General features: G+C 35.5%; 1 long non-coding RNA gene across 1 annotated transcript; it reads right to left on the bottom strand.

The window, feature by feature from the left end:
- Positions 1-878: 878 nt before the first annotated feature.
- On the bottom strand, positions 879-7,366 carry LOC120067864. Its single transcript, XR_005479034.1, has 2 exons — positions 6,873-7,366; positions 879-1,194 (listed from the first exon to the last, which is right to left on the bottom strand). It is a non-coding gene; the product is annotated as an uncharacterized LOC120067864 (long non-coding RNA).
- Between the last annotated feature and the right edge of the window lie 13,669 nt (positions 7,367-21,035).

Below are 21,035 nucleotides of genomic sequence, written 5' to 3'. Positions count from 1 at the left end.
AGACCAGCCATCGTGACTGTTTGAAATCGACCAATCCTCATGACCGTTGGGGAGAAACCGATCATCTTGATCATCGGTAATGGATCGATCATCATGTTGTCTTTAGTTGACAGTTGTGATTCTCTTCGATATTTGCATGGTTGTCAATGACAGTCAGTAATCGCTGTCAACAGGTCGCTTGTGACTATTGACTGTTGTCAACTTTTTTCCCTCCATTTCTCTTTTTTCATCACCTTTTCCTTGGATTTTTAATTCTTTTCCCTTTATATTCGCATAAAAATTAATAAAAATAAACCCATATTTTAGGATCTTCCTTGCTGAAGCATGGTGTCGATTATGCTAGTCGTAAATAGTCAGATGGCTTTTGTCGCCCACCATCTACTCCTGGTCACTAGATTTTTATTTTTATTTTTTCTCCTCTTTCTTCTTCTTCCTCTCTCTCCCTTTTTTACTCATTTTCACACACTTAAATGTAAGAAATTTATTCTTTCATCTATGAGCTCTAAAAACTAACATCAATCGTGTTGCTCATGGGACATCAAATTCTCTTCACTAGCTATTGAACACCTAGCATTGTTGGTCATTCACTACCGATCACCAATAATTTTTTTTCTTTCCTCATTCTTCCTCATTTTCACACTAAAAGGCACTATCTTTGTTATAAATGCATTATTATACTAAATTTAAAACTTTCCTACTTTGTTATTATAAGATATTTTTTATTTAAAAAGAGATAAATCTAAATTTTAAAGACATTGAATTTATTATAAAACTTAATTTCAAAGCTGGGTTACTTTGTTACTAAAAGTCTACATTATTGTCATGGAAATCAATGGACCAAATGAATTAATTCAAGATTACAAAAGAATGGAAATCAATGGATCAAATGAATTAATTGAATTAATCAAGATTACAAAAGACGAAGTTAATATACATTTTATTTTAAAATGGATTGATTAAAGTTTTCTTTCAAAATTATCATAAAAAATTATTTAAAATCACTAGAGATTATATACAGTCACAAAACAACCACTAAAAAATAGGAAAAAAATGAGATTTCCAAAATCCAACACATACTTCAAAAACCCAGGCTTCCAAACCATGCACTCGATACATAGACATGTGTGATTTTCAGACTTTAGAACCCCATCAAAGAATCCCACAGACATTATTTCCATGCTTTTGATTCTAAACCTGTGCCAAACACCCTTTAAAGTTTAGAGACTATTGAACAAACAATTGAAAGTTTAAGAACATAATAAACACTTTTAAAAGTTCAAGGTAGAGACAAACATTAAAAAAAAAAAAAAAAAAAAAAAAAAAACTAACCTTGTAAGATAACCTAAATAATAATAAAAAAAAAGATTAAAAATGTTTTTGCTCCCTAGACTCACGGAATAAACAATTTAGGCCTCATCTAGTAATTATTTAACGCTGTTTAGTAACCAATTTGTTTTTTATTTTTGTTTATGAAAATTAAGCCTATGGACACTTGGTTAAGCCAAATTTTGAAATTTAAACAAAGTAGCCTTTAAAAATTTGTTTTTTTTAGAATTTGCTAAGAATTCAAACATTGTACTAAAAAAAAGATGCAAATAATTGTAAGAAATTGAGAGAAAATAGTCTTAATTTTTTGAAAAATAAAAAATAAAAAATGAATGATTACCAAACGGACCTTAGTTAATGAACTTTAGTTTGAAATGAGTTCATGTGTTTTCAACTGTGTAACAAATAGTTTCACAATTTAGTCCTTACAGTTTAAAATTTGTGACAATTTAGTATATAAAATGAAAAATATTACTAAAATGTAATGAAATGTCTTACACATATGTTGATTGAGAAATTGCTTGGGGTTCAAATGTGTTTATAAACCTATAAAAATTAAGTCATCATATAATTTTAAAAAATAATACTTCTAAAATTGTTACCAAATTTAAAATATCGCGCACCTGAAAAAAATTACATATGATTGGCTACAAACAGTTGCACATTATATAAGATTACAGACTTTGTATACAATAAAAGTTGCCAAGCGCAGTACTAAACCAGAATTGAAAGAATAGAAGCTCCAAGGCGTATAGATGATTAGATAAACAAGAGCTACAATATCAAACAAATTGAACCTATAGACATAAGAATTTGATGATAGACATTCGAATCACGCTTCCACTAAGTATTGTCCTAAAAGTAATTATTCATTTTGTATAGATTGCAAGTAAACTACAACTATCATCTCAGTAAGATGCAACTTCAAAACTAATCGGATATGACAACTATTAGATACTTGTTCTCAATTTAAGTCAAGATTATGTTAACTAATGTGAGCCAAAATCTGGAGTCTCCAATTAGTTGTTGTTGTCCCTCAAACAGAAAACAGCTGAAAATCAGTTAGAACAGATTTTAGCTTCTTGTAAACTCTCTTGAATATTATATATAGCTCTGTATGTAAAGAAAATAGAGAGAGTGATTTTGTAAAAGGAGAGTCATAGAAACTCATCTCTTTTTTGAAGAATAAAAATTACTCTGATGAGCTTCATCAGTGGATGTAGGTGAAAACTGAATCACTATACATTTTCTTGTTCCTCTTCTTCTACTCTACTCATTTCTATTTTTGCATGCTCGATTCACCATGGATTTGACCATCAAAATCCATCAGAAAACGAGGTTTACAAAAGAAGAATGAGGAGGATGAAGAGGGGTTCTGAAAACGGAGAGAAATTGGGAGAGAAGTGAGAGAGCTCTTATGTCACTTCTGTAATCTTTTACAGATAGCATAGAGTTTTTTCACCACATCATGAAGAGAGGAAACGTGGCACAATGCCCATCATTCATTTAACTTTTCTTTTAGACTGAGCTGATGGAATGGGCTTTCTTTAGGTAAGAAAACATTAAAGGCCCATTTTATTAACAACTAGTATCAGAGCTTTGGTTAAAGTACCAAAGAAACTCCAAGAAAGTTGCAAGAAACGCTCCAAGAACCTGTCAAAGAACCTGTGATTCATCAAGACTCATTCAAGAAGTGATGGCTTCGACAAGGTATGGAATAGTGAAATTTAATGGTTCAAACAATTTTTCATTGTGGTCCAAGAAAATTAAGGTCGTTCTCACAGCACAAAAGGCTTTGAAAGCCTTGGAAGATTCTAAAATGTTGCCTGATACACTGACAGATGAACAGAAACAAGAAATGGAAGATACAACCTTCACAACACTTATTCTAAATATCAGTGTTACGGTGTTAAGACAAGTGATCAATGAATCAATAGCTTATGGTGTCCGGGAGAAATTAAAGCTACTCTATGACAAGGACCTACCTAATAAGATCTACGTTCGTGAGAAACTGTTTTCTTTTAAGATGAACCCGTCAAAGTCTCTTGATGAAAACCTAGATGAATTCCAGAAACTGACTAATAGTTTGAATTAGGGAGAGGAAAAATTTGAGGCAGAAAGTGAGGCTACAATCCTCATTAACTCAATACATGAAGTTTATGAAGAAGTGAAGTCAGCTTTGAAATATGGCAGAGGCAGTGTGATAGTGGACTCTGTGATTAATGCTCTAAGGTGTAAGGAACTTGAGCTAAAAATAAAGAACAAGGTTGGAGGAGCTGAGTCTCTCTACACAAAAGGGAAGAATTTCAGTAGAGGGAGTTGTTTTGACAAAAATCACAAGAACCATCAGGACAAACCTCCTTCGAAGTGCTTCATTTGCCACAAGGAGGGGCACTTCAAGAGGAAATTTCCTGAAAAGGGAAAACCCTATAGAAGAAACTCAAGAAGGCATAGAGATAGTGGCAAAAATTACAGAAACAGAGACTATGAAAGAAATGACAACAAAAGGCCAAGAGATTATGGTAGAGGTAATGTTTCAGTGGGTAAAAATTCCTATGAATACATTGAAATCCTAACAGCAACTCATTTGAAACCCATGGGATATAAGACTGAAGAAAAGGGAGACTAGGTCATGGACTCAAGGTGTACCTATCATATGACTTCCAAAAGAGAATAGTTTGTGAGTTACAAATCATGGGAAGGAGGCTTAGTCTACACAGGAGATGATCATGATTGCAAAGTTGTGGGAATTGGCTCATTATGCCTAAAATTAGAAGACAACAGAGAAATATTTCTAAGGGAGGTAAGACATGTATCTAAACTTAGAAGGAACCTAATCTCTCTGGGAATGCTAGATAAGACTGTTACTATACTGGTAACAAAGAAAATATACATGTGAAGAGAGCTGGAAAGACAATTCTACTTGAAGTGAGGATAAATGGCTTATACTACTTAAAAAATGTGTATTTTTCTAATGCTGCTTTAGTATCCCAAGATAGCAAGATAGAAGGCTTTGAACTATGGCATAAGAGACTCTCACACATCAGTAAACAAGGCTTGAATGAACTAACAAAACAAGGGTTGATTCAACCTAAAGGCTTAAAGAGGCTAAGCTTTTGTGAGCATTGTGTCTATAGCAAAGCTAAGAAACTCAAATTCACAAAAGGGATCCATATCAAAGGATAAACTTTGTTATATACATACTGACTTATGGAGACCAGCTGGAACTCCTTCATAGAGTGACTCAAGACACAGAACAGTCACCTACATTTCCCAGCAAAATGGGGTAGCTGAAAGGATGAACATAACTCTTATGGAGAGGGTAAGGTGTATGTTATCAAAAGCTAATCTCAAAGAAGTATTTTGGGCAGAAGCCTTAGCAACAACCACCTACACTATTAACAGAAGCCCCTGTACTTCTATTGACATGAAAACACTTGAAGAAATGTGGACAGGTGTACCTCAAGATCTATCAAAGCTAAAAGCCTTTGGGTGCACAACATATGTACATATAAGTTAGAGAAAACTTCAACCTAGGGCCCTAAAGTGCATGTTTATAGGGTAGCCTCAGGGAACTAAAGGCTATAAGCTCTGGAACTTCAGTTCTAATCAGAGTATTGTGAATAGAGATAGTTCTCAGAGAAGATGAATATTTTCAGTATCAAATAAAGGCAAACAACCAACTGAAGGAATTTTAAATGAGAACCCTACTACCTTCAAGGTGGAGCTCCTACCTAGAACTAAAAAGACATCATCAGAGAATGATGTTCAGAACCCCCAAGCTTTTGAAACAGAAGTAAGTGAACAAACAGCTCAAGACCAAGCCACCTAGTCTGAGAACCTAGCTGATTATACTCTGACTAGAGACAGAAGAAGAAGAGAGATCAGGCCCCCTACCAGATACTCAAATATTGATTATGTATCAGATTTTGCTAACATTGCAAAAAGCCCACTTGATGAAGAACCTCAGAGCTTTGAAGAAGCTATGACAAGCAAAGAACGGAATAAGTGGCAGCAAGCCATGGAGGCTGAAATGAATTCTTTAAGAAAGAACAACACTTGGGACCTAATGACTCTACCTCCAAACAAAAATCCATCCCCTACAAATGGATTTTGAAAAGAAAACTTGTTGATAATAGCTCAGAGAGGATAAAATTCAAAGGCAAGCTAGTTTCCAAGGGTTTTAGACAGAAAGAAGGACTGGACTACACTGAAATTTTCTCACTAGTAATCAAACATAGTTCTTTCAGATTGCTACTTGCAATAGTGGCCTGTGAGAACTATGAACTTGAACAGATGGATATGACTACAACTTTCTTATATGGAAAGTTAGATGAAGAAATTTATATGAATCAACCTATGGGTTTTGAACTGGCAGGTGAAGAAAAATTAGTCTGCAAATTAAATAGGTTCTTGTATGGCCTCAAACAAGCTCCTAGATGCTGGTGTAAATGGTTTGATGACAATATGAACAAGGTCAACTTCACCAAAAGTCAATATGATGCTTGTGTGCTCTTTAGAAAAGCTAAAGATGGAAGCCTGATCTATCTAATACTCTATGTAGATGATACGCTTATTGCAGGGAGAGATATTGGAAAAGTAAATCAGATTAAAGAACAACTAAGTTCTGAATTTGAGATGAAAGACCTAGGACCAACTAAAAGAATTCTAGCATGATTATTGAGAGAAGAAGACCTCAAGGAGAACTCTTTGTCTCGCAAAGTGACTATACTAAAAGAGTCCTAACTAAGTTCAACATATTGAATGCTAAGTTAATTGGCACACCCCTGGCACAACACATTAAGCTATCAGTTAAAGACTCACCTAAACTTGAAGAAGACACTTAAAAAATGAACAAAGTTCCCTACTCAAGTGCAACAGGCAGTTTAATGTATTTGATGGTCTGTACAAGACTAGATTTAGCTCACAGCTCAAGTTTGATCAGTAGATATATGAGCAATCCTGGGAAAGCCCATTGGGAAGCAAGTAAATGGGTCTTGCGTTACCTAATTGGACGTATGAATCGAGGTCTATTCTATAAGTTCCCTAACTCTACTAAGGTAATACTCAAAGTCTATGTGGACTCAGATTTTGCAGGTGACCTAGATAGAAGAAGGTCTATTCTAGGGTTTAGCTTTCTATTTGGAGCTAATGTGATCAGTTAGAAGTCAAGTTTGCAATCAGTTGTTGCCCTTTCAACCACTGAAGTGGAGTATATAACCACCTCAGAGGCTGTTAAAGAAGCTCTATGGCTACAGAGGTTAGCTACTAAACTAGGCTATGAACAACCACAAGTAGAACTACTCTGCGACAACCAAAGTGTTATTCATCTAACTAAGAATCAGGAATTTCACGATAGATCCAAGCACATAGACGTAAAATTATATTTTTTAAGAGACATAATCGAAAAAGGCACAGTCGCAGTAACAAATGTTAGCTCAGAAGAAAATGCAGCAAATATTTTAACCAAGCTAGTAACAAAAGCTATGTTCGAACACTATTTAAATCTACTCAATGTAGTAGATCAAGCAGGAAAATAAAATTACTTGAAGAAGATGAAGCATCAGAGACCATTTTATCTCAAGGTGAAGATCTGTAACTGATGTGAGCCAAAGTCTGGAGCCTCCAATTAGTTGTTGTTGTCCCTGAAACAGAAAACAGTTGAAAATCAGTTAGAACATATTTTTAGCTTCTTGTAAACTCTCTTGAATATTATATATAGCTCTGTATGTAAAGAAAATAGAGAGTGAGTGATTTTGTAAAAGGAGAGTCATAGAAACTTATCTCTTCTTTGAAGAATAAAAATTACTCTGATGAGCTTCAACAGTGGATGTAGGTGAAAACCGAACCACTATACATTATCTTGTTCCTATTTTTGTACTCTACTCATTTCTATTTTTGAATGCTCGATTCACCATGGATATGAGCTTCGAAATCCTTCAGAAAACCAAGTTTACAAAAGAAGAATGAAGAGGATGAAGATGGTTTCTGAAAACGAAAAAGAGAAAGTGGGAGAGAAGTGATAGAGCTCTTATGTCACTTCTGTAATCTTTTACAAATAACATAGAGTTTTTTCATCACATCATGAAGAGAGGAAACGTGGCACAATGTCCATCATTCATTTAACTTTTCTTTTGGACCGGGCTGATGGAATGGGCTCTCTTCAGGTAAGAAGACATTAAGGGCCCATTTTATTAACAGATCAAAAGAAGAAAAAAAAAAGAGAGGAAATGAGAATTCTTCATAAAACTGGAATGAGATACTTCAAATGAAGAAATAAGCTATTATTTATATGTTAGAAACTTAGTAACTCTAATAATAATAATAATAATAATAAATAAACTATGGAAACATATATCAAATTTAACACGATTGGACAATTACTTCGAAATTCAAACACAACTCATCGAATGGAAGTAACTGCATTAAACATCATATCTTTCAATTCAATTTGAATGTTTCTTTTATATTAAATACAAATTAGATGTAAGAAACAAATTTAATTTACCTATATCAAGTTCATCTTTTTTTTTTTTTTACTTCTTTCACAAAATTGTGATAATATTCAACCATTCCGATGCTTGTTCAATCTCTATATTTGTTAGAAAGAATTAGTAGAACTTTTAAATGGAATATAAATCCACATCACTGTTTCCATATATTTTAGGCTGCGATATCGATTGGGGATCCGATTCAGGTTATTGAAACTCTGGGTATTGGGCATTGACTATGATTAACCTTTTTAGATTTACATTGAAAGAAACGAAAAGGTCCAAACCACTTAAGATAAAGGAGATAAGAAGAGAAGAAACTTGTCCATCTAAACTTTTGGCATTTTATTTATTTTTTTAAAAAAAGGAAACAACCAACAACAAGATTACTGAGAAATGAGAGATGATTAGAAGAAACCATACACATCAAGGAAGCCAACGAATGGGCCAAAACGTTGTCAAATGATGAGCATGATTAAAGGAAACATTGTCCAACTCTTGTGGATAAAACTTAACCTCAATAATAAAAAAAGAAGACTTATATGAGATCCATAGAACCACCATTCAACAAATAACAACTAAAATCATTATAAAAAATATAGATGAAATAAAATTAATTTTTAAAAACAAAATGGTTAGCAAATGGAGTGGTCTAAATAATACGAATAACAAAAAAGTGATGTCTTATTTGGCCGACACATGTTGGATTGCCTCATCTCTCATCCTCACGCGCTTTTCTAAGTAGTTTGAGTCCATAATGACGGGTTGTACATATATTGATAAAGATAATAATAAAAAGGCATGTACAAATAGTCATCACTTCAAGAACCTTAAAGTCGTTATGTTTTTCTATAAACTTAAGACCAGCGAGACAGATCCAACCCAAGTAGTCTGGAAGCACCCAACACAATCCAAATGGCTTTAGTTTATTTTGTGCCTATACTTTTAAAATGTTCATTTCTATAAATTTTATTCATTTTGGTTATATACTTTGGAAAATATTCATTTTGGTCCATATACTTTTAAAGATTGATCATTTTGATCCCTTAAAAACCAAAATGAAGAGACCAAAATAGTCACTATTTAAATATAAGGACCAAAATGAACATTTAAGTACAATTTCCTCCCTTCTCTTGGACCATTTTTCCCATGGTCTTCGAGTACTCCTTTGACGCTCACGTGACTATAGTAATTTCGATTTTACTCTTTAAATTTGATTCTTTTGAACTCATGACTATTGGTCTAGAATGACCAATAACTCATATCAAATTGATTTGATTCTCTCCAAGAAAGTTTTAGATATTATATCTAACATATTGTTGAGATTATGTCCTAAAAATCGTGGCTTGTAAACATTAAACTTATTCTGAAAATTCAATAAGTTGTTATAAAATATATTAATTTCTTATTTTGTTTTAGAAATAAATTCAATAAACTAAAAGATCCATGACTATTACATGAGTACTTAAACTTTATGTAGAGACATAAAAGTGGACCAAATTTAAGTAAATAGTCAAAATGATCTATAGTATATGAATAAGGTTGGGTGCCTTATTTGGGTACCACTATCGGATGTGGCCCACTCTGTAGTTGTTACAAGGAGTTGTAAAGTGCTACAGACGAAGTGATCCTAATTCGTACATGTCATGACATGAGGAGTGGGGGCATCCTGTGCAATGAGTTTTCATAAGATCGAACTACGAATTAAGTCACTCTTACTTTATAACGTTGTTTACCGATTAAAACTCTATTTCAAAATGATGACTTAGGTAACTCGACCTTAATCCTGAGCTAACTATGAACTCCTATTTATTCGGGATTATCCTTAGATTTGCATAGGTAAGGGTTGGCTCAACAGAACTGGCTCAATAATCCTCCCATTTCAGGGGTAAGACCGAGTAGATAGCTGGGGACATAGGGTGCAAGATGGAATTCACTTCTACTAGCTTTCAGGGATAGTAGAGAGGTTGTTCCCTTAAGTACTGACTCTGGATCTTGAACAAAGGGCCCTACCTTCTCATTGGCCCGAGAGAGACTCGGTTTGATGATTGGATCACAAACCAATTGTTCATAAGAGGATCAGTGGTACTTAAGGAACAAGAGGTAATTTCAGGGGTAAAACAACCTTTAGATCCAACCGTTATTATGAACAACCTGTTGAGGGTTAACTTACTAATCATGGTTATATCGAGTATACACAATATATTTACTATATGGGGAGTGCAACTTTGGGCTTTAGTGGAGTGACCTAGTAGTTAACGAATGGGGGTTAACTCGGCACAAAGAGTTTGGCCAATTAATCTCGAATCGCTAGAGCCCATGATCTGTACGAGGTCCGCCTACTAGCTCACCAATTGATTAGCCTTAGTGTAGCTTGATAATTTAATTTGAAATGTTATACTTGGATAAAAACCTAGACTTAGGTTGTTTAATTAGCCGGAACAAACCTGAGTAAAGTTATAACCTAATAAATGTTAGGACACTTTAGTGGGAGTTTAATAACATATATGATATGTCTTGGGTTTTATGTCCTACAACTCTCAGTTTGTAAAATTAAACCTATTCTATTATCAATAAAAGATGTTATTCAACAATTCTTCAATAAAGGTATTGAATCTATTAATTGCATTCATAAAGTCTAAATCCAATGAACTAAGATCCATGGCTATTACATGAATACTTGAACTTTATGCAGAGACATAAAGATGGATCAAGTTCGAGTAAATAGCCAAAACGATCTATAGTACATGATTAAGGTTGGGTACCTTATTCTGGTAACACTATTGGATGCAACCTATTCTGTAGCTGTTACAAGTTGTTATAAAGATACTACAAATGAAGTGATCCAGATTCATTCAATGTTTAAGATACTACAAATAAGTCACTCTTACTTTATAACGTTGTTTACTGTTTAAGACTAACTATTTTGCTTAGATAATTTACGTAACTCGATCTTAATCCTGAGCTAACTATGAACTCCTGTTTATTTGGGATTATCCTTAGATTTTCATAGGTAAGGGTTGCCTCAACAACGCCAGCTCAATAAGCCTCCCATTTCAAGGGTAAGACCAGATAGATAGCTGGAGACATAGGGTGCAAGATGGAATTCACGCCTACCCGATTTAGGGATATGAGAAGGTTATTCTCTTAAGTACTAATCAAGGTCTTGAACAAGAGGCCCCACTCTCTCATTGGCTTGAGAGGGATCCAGTTTAGTGATTGGATCATAAACCAATTGTTCAATAGAGGAACAGTTTGAACTTAAAGAACAAGACATAATATCGATGGTAAAACAACACATTGACCCAGTCGGTATTATGAACAACTTGTGAAGGGTCGACTTATTAGTTATAATTATATCGTGTAGACACAAATATATCTACAGTAAGGAAAGTACAAATATTGAACTATAGTGGCGTGACTCGATAGTTAACGAATACTGAATAATTCGGTCTGAAGAGTTTAGCCTATTAACCTTAATCGTTGGAGCTCATAATCTGTAGGTCCATAAGGTCCCTCTACTAGCTCGTAAAACATGAGTACCTTGAATTATTAAATTGAGTGAATTCTGAATGATATCAATTTGAATTGTTCAAATTGAATTTCAATTTGAAAATGTTCAAATTGAAATTAGGGTTTGAGTTTGAATTAGCTCAAAATCAAATTAGGTTCGCTTAATTATATTCGACATAATTAATGTTTAATTTTTTGAAATTAAACGAAATTGGAGAGTTAATAATATTTAAATATTGATTTAAATATCAATTACATGAATAGGATTCATGTTTAAATTTAGATGTGCGATTAATTTGATATTTGATATTAAATTAATTAATTAATTAAAAATCAAATTAATTTTCCATTTTTATCTCAATTTCAGTAATTGAAATTAAGATTTTTTTTCTAAATTAATTTTGAATTAATTAAAGAAAAAACAAAATCAGAAAAATTGAAAAATGGTGGATTTAGTGGAAACACCCCACGTTTCTTATAGTAGGAGGTGTTTCCTTCTAAATCAACACACGTATCCCACTTAAGCTTCAAGGTTGAGGTGGTTTCTGTATTCTCCAAGATAACCTGCATGTTGAGGATGATAAAAACTTGATCAATTTGACTGATGAAGGGAGGATTGAGCTGGAAAAATAGTTTTCTGCATTTCTTCTTCTTCCTCTTGAAACCCACAAAAACACCTTCAACAAATTCACTCAAATCTAAGTTCCACCACTCAAATTCAAGGCTAAGAATAGTAGAGAAGATCTCTTGGTGGTTCACGGTTGATTTGGAGCTGAATTAGAGTGAAGAACAGCTTGGAATTTAAAAAATTCATCAAGCGTAGAGAAGATCTCTTAGTGGTTCACGGTTAATTTGGAGTTGAATTGGAGTGAAGAACAACTTGGAATTTGAAGAATTCATCAAGAGGTATGTAACATGAAACCCACTTGTGTTTTTCTGAAAATGCATGCTTTAAAACTTAAATTAAATATAATTAGAGTGCTTATTGATTATGTTTACTTTCGTTGCATGCTCGTGTATCCTTTTAATTGGCACTAGATCATGATTTAAGCACTCTATTAATGTTAATTTGAGTTTTGGTGGGTGAATTTCTGAAAAATATATGTTTGGACTGATGTGGTTGGTTTTATCAACTTTGGCGTTAGATTCTTCTTTGATTTCCAAGTTAAATTTGTAATTGGCCCTTGATTGATGAGCTTATATGTGTGCTCTAGAATCTGTAATTTATTTGGAGTCATTAGAGTTTAAATTACGTTTTAATTTAATGTTTGAAGCGAGCAAGGTCGAGGAGAAATTTTCTACAGATTGGATTCTTTCCAGGCAGTGTTGCAATGCTACCCTTGAGCATTGCAACGCTGTTTTTCGCACCAGCTCAGATTCGTGGTGTTCTTTCCGTAGCGTTGCAATGCTAGGATGAGAGCGTTGCAACGCTTCTCATCCTAGCCCAGATCCAAGGCACGCGTTCAAGCCAATTCATGTGGGGTTTTTTCAGTTCGACCGGTTCAACTCTTATCCGGTCTGGTTTAACCTATTTTGGACCGGTTCAACTCTTTTGAAGACTTTGGAGGTCTGGTTCAAGTGGTTCAGGTCGGCTCAGGCGGTTCTACAGTAATTTGAAGCTCCTTTTGTTCCTAATTTCTAATAAATTAGTTTTTATGCTTGCTTAGGATGCCAAAGTTGAACCATATCAGTGTTTTTTAAATAATTATGCATGTGATATAGTTGCATTTAAATTCAAACATGTTTGAACATATCGTATGCCATTTAGATTTAAAATCCCACCATAGTAAGCATGTTACATGCATTGAGTATATGTTATAAATTTTTTTAATGTATAGAATGCATGTTTAGGGTTTCTGTTTTTAATATAATTGTTATATTAAATTTGAAAGCCTTTAATGCATGTTGTGGATGTATAAGCATGTCTAAGTTTTATAAGTTGTTATAAAATTGAATTAGACGTTAAAATCATAACAAAGATAAGTTGCATACTCCTGTAAGTTAGTCACCCGTTTTAAATAAGTTAAAATAGGACGACAGGTTATAAATAACAGTTACAAACTCAACTGGTATATAATCCTGTTTAAGGTTGAAGATACTTAAGTTGACGGTCTACGAAATACCTCCTACCTGGGGATTATGGCCGAATAATTGAGTGTTGTTAACCGGTTTTATAAGCATATGTGAGCGGTGTGAGGTAAAAAACGGTTTATCACCTAGACATTGTAGGTTAAAATCTAATTATAAGCGTTATACTTGGATAAAACCACTTAGACTTAGGGTCGTTTTAAGTTAGCCGAAAAGAACCTAAGTAAAATTTATCCAAATTAGTAGAACACTTCAGTAGAAGTTTAAATAACTTATATATGATAAACTTATTAGAACACTTCTGTGGGATATTAATAACATATATGATACATTATTTTTAACTCTCACGTCCCTAAGAGTTCACAATCGAGATTTAAGCGGTACTTCATGTCACCCTTAGAGTGATCTCCATTCGGAAAGTGTTTGCATAAATCTAGATTCCGGTGAATAAGGGGAAATCGTTCAAACATAAATAAAATATATGATACATAGGTTTTAACTTCTACGTCTCTATATAGTTCACACCATGAGATTCATATGATGCTTCGTGTCACCCTAGGAGTTACCTCCACTAGGAAAATATTTGTGTGAGTCAATAACAAGGTGACGGGGGAAGTAGTTCATAGTAAGTGGGTGAAGGATTTGTGTCAACGAGTCCTGCGGTCTCTTCCATTAGTTTGGACCTTGAAATTCCTATGTTGTGCCTGTTGGATTACTTTAGGCGGCCTTTACTAGTCGTTTAACGACGGCTATCCCCTCGAAGGATTGTAACAAACTCCAGAAATGGATAGCATTTCTTAGGTCCATTCCCAACCTTGACTCTCCATTTCGTTAGCATAGTTGGGGACTGTTGGGGTTGATGCCCTAAAGTCTCGTGTCCTGTAGTTTGTAAATAGTATATACGAACACTTGTGATTGTTAATATATGATATTTACTTCATATCTTGTTGTTTTGCTCATTTATTTGTATTAGTTGCTTTATCACAAACCAATAAACATAAAATCACTGGTTATCTGTATGTGACTCAAGCATGTATGTGGTGACATACAAGTGGATCATGTCTTAAGTGATAACCAAAATGGTCTGTAGTATATGGATATAGGAGGGAAACCTTATCCTAGTAATGCTACGGACGCGAACCGCTTTGTAGATTGGTCACAAATGTTGTGACTTGTCACAGTGATCTGATCCTGATCATTCATGTTGCAGACATTCGAGGGGGGGCATCCTATACAAAGAGTTTGTATAAGACCTGATCACGAAGTGTTAATGTCTCGTTATATAACACCGTTCATGATAGAGACTTCACTTCACTAGGATGACCATAGGTAACATGACCTCAATCCTTGAGTAAGTTGGGAACTCCTGCCATTGGGGCGGTCCTTTGATTTGTATGGGTGCGAGTGGCCAAGTCGCCGATTCAAACATACCATTTTGGGGATGTGTCTGATTTAGGAGCTGGGAACTCAACTACACAAGATGGAATTCATTCCCTGAGGCAGGGGTAAGTAGATAGATGGCTCCCTTAAGGACTGATTCCGGGGCTTTACCGATGTGGTACCACACACCTTATTTTGGCCCAAAAGGTATTCACACATAGTTGGACTATGTTGTATTGTTCATTAGAGAAATCAGTGGTGCTTAAAGAGTGAGATATAACTATAGGGGCAAAATGGTAAATTGGCCCAGTTGTTACTTACGAGCACCTGTGAAGGGTCATCGTACTCATGATTGGTTATATCCAATGGACACAGAAATATATCTGGGGTAAGAAGAGTTTAGCTGTTGGTCTTTAGTGGAATCACTGACAGATAATGGATGGTGAATCTCGTGGCTAAAGAATTTAGTCAGCTATTCACGTACCGTTTTAGTTTTCGAGCCACAGGTCCATTAGGTCACCTGGGTAGCTTGGATAAAGTCAAGAACCAGTGTTTGGGTTAATTTGAAATGTTCAAATTGACAAAAGGAAGTACAATTATATAATGATATAATTGGAATGGCTAATTATATATTAAATAATTGGCTAAATTTATGAGAAACATTATTTTGGAGAAAATTAGATATAAATATGATTTATATCAAGTAGAGAAAAAAAATACCATAGTAGATATATGATATCAAACTATAGGATATAAATATAATATTATTATATTTATTAAATAAATTAATTGATTAATTATTTAATAATTAACCAATTAAACGTTTGAATGTGGGAATGTGGGTCGTGAGGGTTAAGGTAACCGGCGGGTTAAAGGTTGAAAATCGTTTTCAATTTAGAACGAATTGATTCATGCATTTGATATCTCACGCCCAAAAGAAACCGTGAAAGATTGATCACCGAGAGCCTATATGATAGATTCTCTTTCATTTAAACGATGGTCTAGTTCACACATTCCCTAAACGATCGTATACCAATTTCCTAAATGATCGTCCAGTTTTTCCTAAACGATCGTGTAGTTTTACTTACGATAAGCGTCCCTGCTATACGATAGCAGAGTTCTTCTCGTGCGTGCTTGTCGTCTACACGAAATCCTCTCCTCCATCTTCTACTAAACTCACCAGAGCCCACTCTCTGGGTTTTTGATGCCAAGGATACATGGGTTTCCCTTGTGGTGGTGTTGTGCCCGAAGGCTTGTTCGTGTACGTTCAGATCGTGCATTAACAGACGAGAGACTCGTCGGGTGCTGGTAGATCGGTGGAGTTTTCCGCTGCTGTGGGTTCACACAATCAAAGATCGTTTTCCTCTGGTATGATCCCCTTCTCTATGCTTTATCATATTCTTAGCATGTTGTTGTTGAGTTTAATATGCACATATGTTAGTATAGAATGTATATCGTTTATATTCCAATCATTGTGAAATTGGAACGATCTAAACCCATTCATGGAACTCTCGTTTTGAGATCCTTCAATTGGTATCAGAGCCAGATTTCTGATACTCCGATTTCATTTGTTGCAATGAAATAACATTGACATTCATGGTGGGTGCATTTCTACGCTATTTTAAATGTTAATACTATTGTGGATGTACCGGATTAATGGATGTGTTCGGGATGATTTACCTCGGTCTATTTCAATTCCTTTTACATTTGCGGTTTTATATAAAGGCCCCTGCGTTTTTGGGCATATATAATCATAATCAAGTCTGTATTCAAAGTGTTTGAAGTCTTGAGTCGTTCGTCGAAGTTCTGGGCAAAGGTTGCAACTATTCGAGGAAGGAGATAATCTAGGGTTAATCGCATCGTGCAGACAAGGTTATATGCTGTCTCTTATACACATCTAGATGTGTATAAGAGACAGGATCGTATCATGTTGATGATTGCACACGCAATCGCTGAGTATCGTTTAATGCGCGCACGAGCTAGACGATCGTTTAGGTCAGCAAGCTTCATCGCTTAGTAACTAACTAAGCGATCGCTTAGCATCGCAATTTTTTACAAAAGTTGCACACTTGGTTAAACAATCAGATGCTCGTGTATCGTTTAAAGTGTGCTAGACAATTGTTTAGGTCAGCAAGCTTCATCGTTTAGTAACTGACTAAACTATTGCTTAGTATCTCAAGGTAAATCGTTTACCTATCGTCGCGTTACACGATCGCATGGACAATAAGGCTTCGTAGCCTCATCGGCGTCTACGTGATTGTTTGCTAAAGTTCCTATCATCTAGTGCATGCTGAACGATCATCTACCTGTTAAAGATTGTTACACGATGGAGACCTCCTAGCAGTTCAAGACCCGGTTCGCCTGTGAACCGGTTTGCTCGATCACAAATGTGATAGATAGGGTTTTTTCATTCCAGTTCTTTTTTTATTTAAAGGCTCATCCCGGTCCATTAATATATTTGTTTAATATATGTGATGTATGTTTTATATATCATATGGTATGCACATATAGTAAATCCCATCTTAGGTTATGCATTGATCATACATCATCTCTTTATTGTAATTGTTAAAATTTAGAGACACATGATTTTATTATGTGAGAGCATGCTCATGCATCATTAATATAAGAGTTATATTTATGCATGCATAAAAAGCATTGACATGCATCATCTTTATATTATAATTGTTATAGTATAATGGTGAATGATAGCATGTCTGCTTGGTTATTACGCATTATATAAAAGTTATATAGTAATGAACGGACATTGTATGATGCATGACACATAGGTTACTTTATAATTGTTATAAATGCCTCGTTATGTGCAATGTTTTTTAGTTGTTTCTTTTTAAGAGTTAAAGAGAAGTTAGAACTAAAAAAAATAAGAAAGACATGCATGCTCACTCAGGTTTAATTCATGTTTTAAAATGTTTAAAACTTGGATCACATACACCTAAGATCACGGTACTAATATGATTAACAACCTTAGGCTTTAATCTTTTAATCAGTTTAATAGGATTAAATTGGCTATAAAAGGTTAAAGTGTAGCAAATCTATCTATAAGGGACCTTTTGTCTAAGGCAAGTTCTGTCTAGGCTGGGGTATTTAAGTTGATGAAAACGTAACACCCCTACCTGGGAACTTACCTGGAAAGGTGAATTAGATAGATTTGATGCATACAATGCAAGTTAAGACAGTCCATTAACGTGTCTAAATGTGACTACTTGAACTTGTTTATATTTCATAAACAAACATTGTTTATGAGCAGACTTTAAAAGGACCACTTAGACTAAAGTCAGTAGTCGGATTGTCAAGGTTAATGAATCCATAGGTCGAACATTCAGTGGAAGGTACTTAGGGCATAAGATGCTTCACTTAAACCTTTCACTTTTCTCCTTAAGTCCACACCGTGTGATTTATCCTCGACCTCGCAGAACCTTTGGCGTGTCCCCCCAACGGATGGTGTTTGGGTCGGTCAATATCAAGGTGGATGGAGAGAATGTTTATAGTAAATGGGAGTGGGAAGTGCGACAACATATCCTTCGGTCTCCCTCGTTAGGTTGAATAAAGTTACTGCACATCACCTCGAGGCACCCTGGTGTCCACCTAAAGGATGGCAATTTTGCGCGCTTCTTTATTTGATCTTCTGTAAGAGGATAAGGTAACTTAGTCTTTTGTCCTAATCTGTCTTTTCCCTATGGTAAGCGCATTAGGGCGGGACTCTGGCACCGAAAACGAGGGGTTACACTTACACGGAATAGTTAAATGTTAACGATTCTAGACCAAAAAATGGTGGTTGTTAGGTTTAGTTTCAAGAGTTGATTCTACCTAATGGTTGAGAATGTCTCATCCAAGTGAAGGGGCAACTGATCACCCCACCGGTGGCATTTGTTCTTACTCACTAGGGCATCATTGCAAAATAGAAGTCTATAACTTAGGGTACTTGAAACTGTTTTGCAAAACTAATTGGTTTTAAAAGTGGTTTAGCAAAACTAATCAAGATTTGTTCGTATTTTCAGCAACTTTTTCAAATGGCTACAACCACCTTATCTTTGTTAAGCGCCAAAAAATTGACTGGCAACAATTTTTCAACATGGAAATATATGATCACGACGATCCTAATCATCGAGGATCTCATGTTCGCTCTCATGGAGGCTTGTCCTCCTATTCTAGCTCCAAATGCCACTCGAAAGGTTTGGGAGACATACGGGCGATGGACAAGGTCGAATAAGAAGGCCCAAGCCTATATTTTGGCAAGTCTTTCTGACGTCTTGGCCAAGAAGCATGAGCCTATGGTCTCAGCTCGTGAGATCATGGAGTCCCTCCAGGGGATGTTTAGACAACTATCTGAATAGCTTATGCATGAGGCTCTTAAATACATATTCAACTCCAAAATGCAAGAAGACACGTCTGTTCGTGAACATGTGCTGAACATGATGGTCCATTTCAATGTGGCGGAGTTGAATGGGTCTACCATCAATGAGGGTAGCCTGATTAGCATAATCCTACATTCTTTGCCGAAGAGTTTCCTGCACTTTATTAGTAATGTGATTCAAACAAAGTGAAATATAACCTTACAACTCTCCTCAATGAGTTGCAGACATACCAATCTTTACTAAAAAGTAAGGAGAGGTAGAAGGGTGAGGCAAATGTTGCTTCATCCTCAAAGACGTTCCATAGAGGTTCGACCTCAGGAACGAAGTCTGCACCTTCTACTTCTAACTCTGTAAAGGGGAAGAAGAAGAAGGATGATAAGGGAAAAGGGAAGGCACCTGCTAACCCACCGCTTGTCGCCCCAAGGGGGCGTCCACCAGTTGCTAAAGAAAAGTGTTTTCATTGCAATCAAGATGGACATTGGAAGAGGAATTGTCCTCAGTATCTAAAGGAGACGAAAGTAGCCAAGGCTAAGGCTAACGCAGATAAAGGTAAATATGATTTACTTGTGCTCGAAATTTATTTAGTGGAGAATGATGAATCGGCCTGGATAATTGATTCAGGCGCCACTAACCATGTTTGTTCTTCTTTTCAGGGGATTAGATCTTGGCGACAGCTTGAGGCTGGTGAGATGACGATGCGAGTAGGCACCGGGCACGTCGTCTCAGCTGTGGCAGTGGGAGGGATCCAGTTGACTTTACAGTGGTTTCTAAATTTAAATGATGTATATATTGTTCCTAAACTAAAAAGGAACCTTATTTCTGTAAAGTGCTTATTGCAATGTAAATACACTGTTTCTTTCGATTTGAGTAAAGCGTTTATTCATAAAGATGGTGTCTTTATTTGCACAGCAAATATGGAATCAAATTTATGTGCTAAGGCCGATAGCCATTAATTCACTTCATAATACTGAAATGTTCAGAATTGTCGTAACTCAATCAAAAGGTCAACGAATTTCTCCAAAAAAAATGCCTAACTTTGGCATCTACATTTAGGGCACATAAATCCCAATAGGATTGAAGGATTTCTGAAGAATGGACTTCTAAGTGAGTTAGAAGAAAATTATTTATCTGTGTGTGAATCTTGCCTTGAGGGTAAGATGACTAAACGACCTTTTACTAGAAAAGGTTTTAGTTCCAAAGAGCCTCTTGAGTTAGTACATTTTGACCTTTGTGGTCCTATGAATGTTCGAGCTTGAGGTGGCTATAAGTATTTTATCAGTTTTACTGATGATTACTCCAGGTACGGGTATGTTTATCTTTTGCAACAGAAGTCTGAATCCTTTGAAAAGTTCAAAGAGTTCAAGGCTGAAGTAGAAAACAAGTTGGATAGACAGATTAAAACACTTCGGTCAGATCAAGGTGGAGAGTTTTTAGACTCTACATTCCATGACTATTTGATACAACATGGAATCGTTTCCCAACTCTCAGCATTGGGTACATCTCAACAGAATGGTGTACTGGAAAGGAGAAATAGGACCTTGTTAGATATGGTTCATTCGATGATGAGTTACGCTTCCTTACCAGACTCGTTTTTGGGTTTCGCAGTGGAGACTGCGTTGTACATACTCAACTGTGTTCCCTCCAAGAGTGTTGCAAGAACACCTCTAGAGTTGTGGAATGAGCGTAAAGCTAGTTTACGTCATTTCCGCATTTGGGGTTGCCCTGCACATGTGCTTGAGTCTAATCCCAAGAAGTTGGAACCATGGTCGAGGTTATGCCTCTTTGTAGGCTACCCTAAAGGTACACGAGGGGGTTATTTTTATGATCCGACGGAAAATAGGGTGTTTGTTTCAACAAACGCTAC

The sequence above is a fragment of the Benincasa hispida genome, chromosome 12 (genome assembly GCF_009727055.1).
Source record: "Benincasa hispida cultivar B227 chromosome 12, ASM972705v1, whole genome shotgun sequence".
Taxonomy (NCBI): Eukaryota; Viridiplantae; Streptophyta; class Magnoliopsida; order Cucurbitales; family Cucurbitaceae; genus Benincasa; species Benincasa hispida.
The sequence above is the reverse complement of the archived record's forward strand: the minus strand, read 5'-3'. Positions and strand labels throughout refer to the sequence as shown.